Source organism: Vipera ursinii, assembly GCF_947247035.1.
Source record: "Vipera ursinii genome assembly, chromosome: 6".
Classification (NCBI taxonomy): Eukaryota; Metazoa; Chordata; class Lepidosauria; order Squamata; family Viperidae; genus Vipera; species Vipera ursinii.
The window spans coordinates 53,640,139-53,653,152 of record NC_139515.1 but is presented as its reverse complement, the minus strand read 5'-3'; positions in this window follow the sequence as shown (position 1 = coordinate 53,653,152).

Genomic DNA, 13,014 nt, shown 5'->3' with positions numbered 1-13,014 from the left:
TGCTGGTTCCCCTTACTTTAAGAGGTAAGATGTTTCATAAAACAGCACTTAGACTTATATACTGCTTCACAGTGCTTTACAGCCCTCTCTAAGTGGTTTACAGAGTCAGCATATTGCCTCCAATAATCTGGGTCCTCATTTGATTGACCTCGGAAGGATGCAATGACTTACACTATTTCTAATCTTCAGAAAAAGTACACTACTTCCATGCTAGGCAGAACTTCTCTGTCAAAGAAGGCATGAATCCAACTTACAGGAGGCAGAGTTTATGCCACAGAACAGCCTATTTTCATTGTTTATAAACTCAAAAAGAATCCCAGTGGATTTTGCAAGACTGCCTTAGCCAACTTGAGATCTTGTGAGTGATTTTGTCACCAAAGAACTTTGTACAAATGTCACAGTTGTCTGTGAGGAGATTTTCTTCCACCTCTTGTGTGTTAGTATTGCATATTCAGCCAAAGTGATGAAGAAAACAATGGCATTGTAGCTTCAAGAACTCTTGGATTAAACAGATTATCTTGTTTCTTCTCAGTCTGGGTTTACATCTGGATTTAGCAGAAAGATAACTTTTGGCAGCTTGATGAATGAGTTATACCAGGAAGAGAGAAGAGAAATACATCTTGATCTCTTGGCAGTTACTGTTGATCCTATTATCCATTGAAACATTTGGTGAAAACATGGTTGGGCAGTTACTCCCGTCTCTGTGGATACTTTTAGACCATCTGCTTGTTCTCTCTAAAATTAGCTGGGGGTCTAAAAATATTTCAATTTTATTTTATTTTATCTTATTTTTATTTTACTTTATTTTTTATTTTATTTATTTTATTTTAGTGTGTGTGTATGTGTATTATTAAATTTCTATGCCACCCACTTCACTGATACAATGACTGTAGATAGCTGCACACACACACACACACACACACACACACACAGACACACACACACAGAGACACACAGAGAGAGAGAGAGAGAGAGAGAGAGAGAGAGAGAGAGAGAGAGAGAGAGAGAGAGAGAGAGAGAGAGAGAGAGAGAGAGATTTGAAACTGCTGAGGATCATTTTCAAGCTTGGAGCTACTTTTCCATTCTTTTTTCTATAAACTCAGAAGTGGGCTGCTCTGGGGGCTCTCAATGTTTTGAGACTGTAAAGAATGATACGTGGGAGAACAAGCTAAAAATACACCTGAACAAGATGAGTTGTTACTGATTTTGCAGCCTGGATTCAGGATTGAGATAATATGCCTGTTCTGGATAAGGTTGTACTCCAGTGTAAGGATTAGGTTTATATCTTGAAGTCATCAGTATATTTATTATTATCACTGGACATCACAAGCGTGGTAGCAAGGGGGCTTTGATTGATGCAGTAGATATAGCTCTACATGGCGGACAGAGACCTAACTTGATGACTCAAGTGTATTGGTAACACAAGATGGATTATTGTACATTGCTGTTTATGGAGTAACTCTGGAAATTACAGATGGCACAGAATGGACAACATAAATGGCGAATGCTGGATTGCAAAAGGTTTCATGTAACTCCAGTGCTGAGAGAGCTTGACTGTTTTAAGGCTGCTTTCTAACCCTAATTCAGAGTTCTCACAGTGGTCTACTATATAAAACATACATGGTTAGGCCCAAAATTCTTAAACCTAAACTACTCACATATAGTCTGTCCCATTCTGATGCATTTACCCGGTACTATCAGAGATTGATTATTTTTGCATAGCAAAAATAAATGGAAAAACTCCCATTGGAGTTTAAGCAAGCCACTTACTATTGTTTAGTTGGAGGACAAAAGTATATTTATTCATCCAGTCTTTTTTTTTTTGTGAGCTAGCCAGAGTCATTAAAGAAGGGAGTTTTTTTGAAATAAATATTTCATTTTTTAAAATAAAATACTTGCAACTGCAATATTTTATTAAACATGCTTATATTTTATTGACAAGGGGATATATTAGCAAGGATAAGAGTAAGAATGTCAACAGCCAATAAAAAGTACTTATCACAATCTTAAAGTGTATTCCTATTGCTATCACTTGCTCCGTAGGCTGCTATGGGAAAAAAACTGATTTATATATGTTACATAATTTTCATCTTCTGAGGAGAATTCCTTTGGGGTTACAGATATCGAAGCTGACACCAAGCTATGTTGTTCCATCATATAATCTGCACTAAGTTGTCATGAGACCAATTTGTAAAAAATAGAATCACTGGTGTTAGTTTACACTTCTGGATGCTGCTCTGCAGAGCTAGCATGTCATGCTCTGAAGTCACCCATTATTTTCAGAACTTAACTCCTCTTTGGCCTCAGTGAACTTTTGAAAATGAGTACACAGTATTTCAATGCCTGTCATTCTTTCAAGACTAGTGATTACTGGAGATGAAGTTCCCTTCATCTGGAGCTAAGGGCAACTGTGTTACCTAGTGTAGCATGCTATAAACTTTGGGAAGCCAAAGAACACCCTCCCAGCACATGCCAGCTGGGTATGTGTTCTTTGATTTCATTCAGGTGGTGTGTCTACCAGCTTTTTACAGCCACAAAACGACAAATTTCATTTCTATTGTTTTTTGTATTTTCACTCCTGACATAAAGAGGTTTTTGGATACCTAATACTTGACTGCAGCCTACAGTATCTGCTTCCTTCTCCTTGTTCATTGTAGAATAGCTTAGAAATGGAAAAAAGAAATTTAAAGTCTATTAGTATGATTCTGAAGTCATTTGCCCAGGATGGTAGAGAGTCTCCTGCTTGAGCAAGAAGTTGTACAAGATGACCTCCAAAATCTCTTCTAAGTCTGTTATTCTGTAAAGTTTACTCTCTCGGTCAACTTGTGTATATTGTGGATCCCCTTATAGTAGTAAAGGGAATGCCGTTGCTCTGATTTATGCATTGTATGATGTCACATCCGATCATTTGATTGTTACTAAGTAAATGATAGCATCGTCACCTGACTTAGATCCTTGCCTATGGTATGTCCTTTTTTCTTTTTGCTAGCGTAGAGTGAGAATATAAGCCTACACATTGATCCAATACAATAATAGTAACTTGTCTGCAAGTCTTGAAAACATTTTGCACAAAGTTTCAGATAGAGACATCTAGTGGCTTTGGTGCAGAAGATGCAAAAAAGCAGACCCTGCTTGCTGCCTGAAAATAGTAACTCTTTGAGCTTAGGTTTAAAAAGGTGAGACCTCCTCAGTACCCCATATTGTGCATTTTAAACTTTAGTCAGTCTTGTGAACATATTTTTGATTGAGCTTCAAAATCTTACAGCTTTATTTTTTTACAGTACACCTAAAACTGCTCTGCGTTTTCACTGGCAAGCCAATAATACAGTAACAGGACCTTTTCCTGATTTTCTTTCAGGCCCTGAAATTTTAAATAAACTCTAAGGGCATCTTACTCAGCAGCCTCAGGCACTTGAGTTTATTTTATTCCTCTCTAGTATTTCTATATGTTGACCTGTGAAAATGCAAAGCCTCTGCAATTCTCCAGAAAGAAAAGTCTGCAAATATGACTTCAGCAAACTAAAATACATGAAAAAAAATTCAACAATATAGTTATTTACAAAATGGTGAAGCATACACATATCCCTTTATGCTTTAGATGAGCTACAATGACTAACAGGCATGAAAATCTATATACTACTAAAACCTTTGTATATTTTGATACTTTGTAACCTTCAATTGGGCAAAACACTGTGCTCAGCGTTGCATCTAATTGTGAAATTAGCAGCAAATAATTTATTTAATCACAATCATAGGGCAGAACACCATCAACGAAGATACTTCAAATGGGCTAATTTACAGAATCCTGGGACCCACTATTCCCAAGGAAATGAAATTTTGGCAAAAAATTTGCCACTGCTATTCAGCACCATTGCCATGCTCCTGCAATGAGCCACAATCATGTGACCCTCATTTCTGATGTTTCCTGACAACTTGCCTTAAGTTTGATGGGGAACCTGGAAGGAACTGATAGAATTGCTGAGGCTGCTACACTTCTTGCCATCTTCTTATCGGCAAAGTCTTTGCTTATGGAAAGCTTGTAGGGAAGAAGTCAGAGCAAAAATGTCCCAGTGTCTCTGCACTTGCACTGCACCATGCTGGCCATTTGTGTATTGAATTGAATTGAATTTATTAAATTTATATGCTGCCCTTCTCCCTAAGGACTCAGGGCGGCTCACAACAATAAAAAGTTAAAAAAAACATAAAATACAAAATTTAAAAAAGAATTAAACGATAAATGTAATAAATATATAACAATTAACCCAATAAAACCAAATTTAAAACTATAGTCAGTCCAGGCCCGATTGTTGGAACATCCATGTCTTCAGGTCATGGCCGAAGGACCGAAGGTCAGGGGCCATCCGCAGCTCCGGAGGCAACTCATTCCAGAGGGTCGGTGCGCCCACAGAGAAGGCTCTCCCCCTGGGGGTTGCCAGCCGGCATTGCTTAGCCGATGGAACCCTGAGGAGGCCAGCTTTGTGGGAGCGAACCGGGCGATGGGAGGTTGACAATGGCAGCAGGTGGTCTCACAAGTACCCTGGGCCTAAGCCATGTAGGGCTTTAAAGGTAATTACCAGCACCTTGAATCGCACCCAGAGGGCAACCGGAAGCCAATGCAGCTCGCGCAGGAGTGGTGTAACATGGGAGTATCGAGAAACTCCCATAAGCACCGGCACGACTGCATTTTGCACCATCTGAAGCCTCCGGGTGTATGCCCCCCTCTCTTTCTCTCTATTTTTTCTCTCTCTATTTTCTCTCTCTCTCTTTCTCTCTCTCTTTCTCTCTCTCTCTCTCTCTCCCTCTCCTACTCTCTCTCATGTGTCAGCAGCCACTTACCTGCCTGTTGAAAAGGGAAGGGGAGGAGGGGGGAACAGGGAGGGAGGATGAAGGAAGCAGCAAAGAGCAAAGACAGTGTGCAACATTGAAAGTTTGAGAAAGTTGCCTTCTATTCAAAAGTGTGATAAACAATTTTGTATCAGTTTCTGATTGGACCTCCATTGCATTTGAACTGCCTAGTCCTAGATGCTGCTGGGAAGAGCTGCAAGCTGTGAGTTAAGGGGGGAGTGCTGAGGAGAAAGGCTGCTGAGCTCTTGGTTGGACCTCCATTGCATTGTGCGTGAATCATATAACTAAAAAAATCCAAAGGAGCAGCAGTATATTCAGGGCAAGGGTGTCTGAGATTGCAATTTCCTTTTATTTCAGAATGTCTGGCTTAGTTCACTGTAACACTTGTTCTGCAGCTGTCTTTCGCAGTACTCTTCTCAAACTTGGATACTGCCCTATCTGTAAATAAATCATTGGACTACAAGAACAGATTACTTATTTGGGTCTGTAATCTGTGCTCTTCAAGCAGAAATTAGGTGTCCAGTTTGGCTTTTCTGCTTTATTGAGCTGCCACACTATCAGCCCCCTCTACCACAAAGATCCTGCAGGAGAAGGGCAGTGTGGACAACCATGGGATCTGGCAGGGTGCGAGCTGTGAACCATGAACACAAACCTTTCGCTGTGTCCCTGCACAATATATACATTGCCCTTCCTGACCTTAATAGGGACACGTAAGGAGACAGATCAAGGTAGTTGTGATGATGATAACTCAATAATGCAAGGGATTGTGGTTCGAGGTGAAGAACTTGTTTTGGACAGGGGAAAGTGTGAATCAGGTATCACACATCAATCATGCAGAAGAGCAAGGCATCCAAAAAGAGAAGTGACCTTCTGGTTGGTGATTCAATTATAAGGGATATAAATTTAGGAAAGGATACAGAGGTTTCAAAAGAGGTCAGGTGTCTTCCAAGTGCTACTGCCAGCAGGAACAAGAAGCATATTTTTAAGATAGTCAAGAATGCCAGCAAAGAGTATCATGTGGATGCTATTGTACATCTTGGCAATAATGATCTGTCCCAAAAAGATGTACTCTCTGTGCTGAATGATTTCCAGAGCTTTGGGCAGGAACTTAGCAAGATAGGCTGCAGGCTTACTTTTTCAGAGGTTTTTCAGGGGTTTTACCAGTGTATAAGGAGCAAAATGGAAACGGCCAGCATATAGCAGAATTCAATGTGAAGGAGTGGTGTAAAGGCGAAGGCTTTGCTTATATTAGTCATGATATCTGCAGCTGGTCCAATGAAAAAGTGTACAAAAGAGATGATTTGCATCCATCAAAGAAAGGGACTGAATTACTTGGCAATAAATTCACACATGTTCTGGAGAAACTGAACAATGGGGCCAGTGAGTTAATTGATACAGAACATTCCTGTCACAGGCAATCTAAAAATTATCAGCGCATGTAACATAGATGTGTGTGTGTGTGGACAGGAATATCAACCTTACTGTCCAGCAAAATCAAACTTTTAATAGCTAGAGGGATTTAAATTATTTAAAAGAAACAGACCAAATAAAAGAGGAGGTGGAATTCATCTCTATATAGGAAATAATTACATCTCTACAGAAATAGACCACAACAATGATGAAAACTATCTTGAATGTATTTGGATCAGTATAAAAGAGGGGGAAAATGACATTGCCATAGGTGTATAATATAGGCCACTCAACCAAACAGAGGAAATGAACTTTTTGCTAGTCAGTTAACTATGGTATGTAGGAAGCACATTACAATAGTAATGGGGGACTTTAATTACCTTGACATCAACTGGGAGACACACTCTGCACCAAGTGGAAGATCAAACAGATTCCTGACAAACCTAGCAGACAACTTTGTCTCCCAAAAAGTAAAGGGAACTAGGGGATCAGCCATATTGGACTTAATTCTCACTAACAAAGCTGAAATGATAGAAGGTGTTGAAGTCACAGGAACCTTGAGGAGGGAGTGATCATGCAATATTGGAATTCAACATTATGCAAGCACATGCAATAGAACACAGTCAAACTAGAAAGCTAATTTCAATAAACTTAGAGAGAGCTTGGGAAGGATTCCATGGATGAGAATCCTCAAGGGGAAAGCAACTCAAGAACCTTGGGAAATTTTGAAAAGGGAGATTATAAAAGCCCAGTCTAGCACAATACCAACAAAGAAGAAAACTAACAGCTCTCAAAAGAAACCAGAATGGCTGCATAAGGAACTGTCTGACAAATTGAAAGACAAAAAGGACAAGTATACAGTAAAAAGTGCAAAGAGGGGTACATAACTAAGGCAGAATATCAGCAAATAGCCCGAGCCTGCAAAGATGAAGTGAGGAAAGTTAAGGCTCAAAATGAACTAAGGCTTGTGACCAAAGTCAAAAATAACAAAAAAAAGTTTCTTTCAACATGTAAAAAACAAGAAAAAAATTAAAGAAATGATTGGTCTATTAGTGGGAGAAAGTGTCAAGAAGGTGATAAGCAAAAGGGAGAAAGCAGAACTGCTCAACTCAGGTTTTGCATCCATATTTACACAAAGGGAAAAAACAGTCCAACCTATCAAAACAGTACCATAAAAAACAGATTAGAAACACAAGTTAAGATAGGCAAGAAAATGGTAAGTGAGCACCTGTCCACCCTAGATGAGTTCAAATCACCTGGACTAGATGTATTACACCCCAAGGTTCTGAAGGAACTGGCAGATGTGATCGCAGAACCACTGAACTATATCTTTCAAAGATCTTGGAGCACTGGGGAACTACCAGAGGACTGGAAAAGAGCTGATGTAATTCCCATCTTCAAAAAAGGAAAAAAAATGGATCCAGGAAACTACAGACCTATCAGCCTGACATCAATACTTGGGAAGATCTTGGAAAAGACAATCAAGCAATGAATCGGCAAACACCTAAAGGCAAACAAAAGCCAAACATGGGTTTGTCATAAACAGATCATGGCAGACAAATCTTACCGCATTCTTTGGCCAGGTGACAAAATTAGTGGACCAGAGGAATGCTGTGGATATAATTTATTTGGACTTCAATAAGGCATTTGATAAAGTAGACCACAACCTACTACTTGATAAGATAGAAAAATGTGGGTTAGACAGCATCACCACCAGATGGATTCATAGCTGGCTGACCAGCCGTACTCAGCATGTGGTCCTCAATGGAACTGCATCTACATGAAGGGAAGTATGTAGTGGGGTGCCCCAGGGCTCTGTTCTGGGCCCAGTGCTCTTCAACATCTTCATCAATGATTTGGATGAGGAGCTAGATGGAAAACTCATCAAATTTGCAGATGACACCAAGCTGTTAGGAATAGCCAACACTCCAGAAGATATGCTTAAGATACAGAAGAATTTTTACAGACTTGAACATTGAGTGCTATCTAACAAAATGAAATTCAGTGGTGAAAAAAGTAAGGTTCTACATTTAGGCAAGAAAAACCAAATGCACAGGTATAGTATAGGTGGGACCTTGCTCAATAGTAGTAACTGTGAGATATCAAAGTCTTGGACAATGACTTAAATATGAGCCAGCAGTGTGCTGCAGCTGCCAAAAAAGCCAACAGAGTTCTAGGCTGCATTAACAGAGGAATAGAATCAAGATCCATTGAAGTATTAATACCACTTTACAATGCCTTTGTAAGGCCACACTTCGAATACTGCATCCAGTTTTGGTCACCACAATGTAAAAAGGATGTTGAGGGTCTGGAAAGAGTATTGAGAAGAGCAACAAGGATGATTAGAGGATTGGAGGCTAAAACATATAACGAATGATTGCTGGAATTGGGTGAAATGATAGCAGTGTTCCAATATTTCAGGGGCTCCCACAAAGAAGAGGGAGTCAAGCTATTCTCTAAAGCACCTGAAGACAGGAGAAGAAGCAATGGATGGAATCTAACCAAAGAGAGAAGCAACCTGGAACTAAGGAGAAATTTCCTGAGAGTTAGAACAATTAATCAGTGGAACAACCTGCTTCCAGAACATGAATGCTCCAACACTGGAAGTTTTTAAGAAGAGATTGGACAGCCATTTGTCTGAATTGGTATAGGGCAGTGATGGCGAACCTTTTAGAGACTGAGTGCCCAAAACCCAGCTTGGGTCCCACTCTGCCCCTGCCCCCCATCCTGCCTGCTCCACCCCCACTCCACCCACAGCCTGGCCCTGCCCTGCCCACCTGCAGGGCCACTCACCACCTCTACAGTCTGCCGCAGATTGCCCAGGCAACCCAGCAGCACCATGGCAGCCACACCCTCCGCCATGCCCCGCAGCATCAACTGCATGCGATAGGGCATGAGGGCAGAGTCTTGTCCCCGCTGCCCGGCTGCCATTTCCTTGGTTGTGCTGCTCCGCATGGGCTGCGCTCAGGGGTGACTCTCCTCCTGGGGGGCTGCTGGGGCTCGGGCGATTGTACATGTGCTCACAGAGAGGGCTCTGAGTGCCGCCTCTGGCACGTGTGCCATAGGTTCGCCACCACTGGTGTAGTGTTTCCTGTCTGAGCAGGGGTTTGGACTAGATGACCTCCAAGATCCCTTCCATCATCATCATCATCACCATCATCATTATTGTTGTGTGAACCAAACTTTGGAAATCTTATATGTAGCCATGAAAGTTTGGTATAGATATCTGAAGATAGCCAAAAGAAAGGCAAATAACTCTGCTTCCCAATGGGAGCTGCATTCAGGTTTATGCTAGTAAGCCCCAAACCAAATTTCTTTTGTCATATTTCAAAATATTTGGAAGCACTTCCTCTTCCCAATATGGTCATATTTAGTGAACTCTGTATGGCATTGATATTTTCCTTGCTGGAGTGTGTTTACTGGAGCAAGATGCTTATTTCTACCAAAACTAATAATAAATCCTTAGCATTCAAAGCAACCTTTCTCTTACTTAGGGCTATGCAGAAGCAATGAAGAACTGGGTGCAAAGATAAAGGAACATGCTTTCAGTAGCCAAAAACTTCAGATCTTCAGTAACCTAGATCTGTGATAGGTAGTATATATTTCTGAGTAACATAAAAATCTTCCCCCTTAGCATTTGAAAAGGCAAGCATGAAATTATCATCAATGGCACACATCAGACTCTGACTCCTGACTCCTGACACTCTTGTACTCAAGATTTAATCTTTATTTAAACTCTCTACTAACACTGTCTAGGTGCTAAAAATCTTGTCCTGTCATTAATCCATTGACAAGAGCAAAATTTGGCTAGTCAGAAATGTTTCAGGATCTCTGTAAGTGGCAAAGACCTAGTGACATACTTTGGAAAGTTTCTATTTCCCCTCACAGACTCCAAAGTTAGAATTGGCACTTTTTCCTGTGGCGTAGCAGCTTCGATGTCATTGCCTTTCTTGTGCTGTCCTTACAAAGTCATAATGGACAAGCAACCCTTAAGGCACTTCTGTGGTTGTCATGGTCAAAGCTATATATGCTTACAGGAAATGCAGTATACTTGGGGATAAGGTGATGCTTGCTTGCCCATCTAAATCCTTGTGTAAATCACTACATGATGTAGTATGTTTTGAGGAACAGTTACATAATGAAAAAAAACCTGTAACACCTCTGGTAGCATAATAGGAACAGCTGAAAGACTGAGTTATTTGACTGATATAAAACATGCATAGATAAACCTTTTGGTTGCCAGAGCTGCAGTCAAATAATAGGTTGCCTCAATATTGCCCCCAACTACATATGCAGTAAACACAAAGGCAGTTATGCAGGTTTATTGATAAGATAAGATAACCCTTATTGTCATTTCTTACTGTGGGCACAACGGCACACATCAAAAATGAAATTTAGTTGCCTGCTCTCAAAGTGAACACATACATGACACACACCTAAACATACTATATACACATATGTATAGACCCACACCCCTACATATACATAACAAATATTAAACACTGTCCATCTTGAATATATAACGAAAGGGGGAAGCTTGAGAGTTCACAAGGTTAATGATGTATGGAATGAAACTATGGCTAAATCTGGATGTTCTGCTACAGATACCACGAAGCCTCCTCCCAGAAGGTAACAAGGAAAACAGGTCACGAAGAGGATGTGTAGTGTCCCAGATAATCTTATGGACCCTGCTCAAGCAACACTTCTGTGCTATGTCCTGGATGGAGGGGAGGGAACTGCCAACGATCTTTTCGGCCATTCTCACCACTCTCTGCACCGCCTTCCTGTCTGAAGCAGTGATGCTTCCAAACCAGACTGTGATGCTGTATGACAGGATGCTCTCAATCGTCCCCCTGTAGAAAGTGGTCAGGAATGGGGAAGGAAGATGCGCTTTTCTCATACGATGCAGAAAATGCAGGTGCTGTGGTGGCATACTCCTCAGCATTTGTATGTTGGTTATAACTAGCTGCTTCTTTAAACATGCCCCAATCCGTGCACTCAAAGCAGTCTTGTAATGCTACTATAGCTTCCTTTGTCCAAACCCTCACCTGCTTTACTATAGATTTCAATCTGACTAATAAAGGTTTCATCATGAGAAAGGCAGGGCTAGATGAATCAAAAGTTGGAATTAAGATTGCTGGGAGAAATATCAACAACCTAAGATATGCAGATGATACTACTCTAATGGCAGAAAGTGAAGAGGAACTAAAGAGCCTCTTGTTGAGCGTGAAGAAGGAGAGTGCAAAAGCTGGGTTGAAACTAAACATTAAGAAAACCAAGATCATGACATCCGGCCCTCTCAATTCCTGGCAAACAGATGGGGAAGAAATGGAGGTAGTGACAGATTTTATTTTCCTGAGCTCCAAGATCACTGCAGATGGGGACTGTAGCCAAGAAACTAAAAGGCGCTTGCTCCTGGGGAGGAAAGCCATGGAAAATCTAGACAGCACACTAAAAAGCAGAGACATCACCCTGCCAACAAGAGTGTGTATAGTCAAGGCTATGGTCTTCCCAGTTGCAATGTATGGCAGTGAAAGTTGGACCATAAGAAAGGCTGAGCGCCAAAGAATTGAGGCCTTTGAACTATGGTGTTGGAGAAGACTCCTGCAAATCCCTTGGACTGCAAGGCGATCAAACCAGTCAGTCCTAGAGGAAATCAACCCTGACTGCTCTTAAGAAGGCCAGATCCTGAAGTTGAAACTCAAATACTTTGGCCACTTAATGAGAAGGAAGGACTCACTGGAGAAGAGCCTAATGCTGGGAAAGGTTGAGGGCAATAGAAGAAGGGGACGACAGAGAATGAGGTGGCTGGATGGAGTCACTGAAGCAGTAGGTGTGAGCCTAAATGGATTCCAGAAGATGGTAGAGGACAGGAAGGCCTGGAGGAACGTTGTCCATAGGGTCGCAATGGGTCGGACACGACTTTGCAACTAACAACAACAATAAAGGATTATATGCTGGAATAAGCAGCACTGAGAGATGGTCAGAGGGGCCCAGGTGAGGTTGGGGGATAGCTTTGAATGCCTTCTTGATGTTGGAATAAGCAAGATCTAGTATATTGTCCCCTCTGGTTGCAAAGTCCACATATTGATGGAAATGTGGCAGAATCTGGACTGATTCCTGTTTTATAACAAGCAACAGATCATACAATAAAACCAAGAAGAAAACCAATAGAACAATATTATTAGCATATAATAAACTATGAAAGTCACTCAGTAAAGTCACTAATAAGCTTTAGGCTTCCTGTTGGGCAGTTCTAGCTCAAGGCATTCCTGATGATGCCAGGGTAGATCCTTTTCAAACCCCCAGGGGAGGCTAGTCTACAAGATGGGGTCACCTTAAAAAACACTGCATTTGAAATTGTACTCTTTTCACCTCATAATTGTGGGAATTCTAATTGTCGCCTTTGCAACTGGATGAGGTGGTTTCACCAGGAAGAAGTCATCCTACAGATATCTAGGATTTAGATGAAGACACATTAAATCTCTTCCAGACAGGCTGAGGAGCATCTTCCTGTCTTCCTAAGCTACCTTCCGCCCCATTACAATAATATCGGCCTAAGGAGAGAAATTTGGTACATGCCTGGGGAGGGGTGATTGATATTGATGGCATGCTCATGAAGACCCCATACCCTGAACAATAGACATCAATAATAAAGAGACAGCAATGGAGGAGAGGGTAGGCTGGAGGGGGAAAAAGAAGCAAGGACTGCAATCAGGTAAAAGTTTATGCTTATAACTTTTTTCTGAAACAGAATCT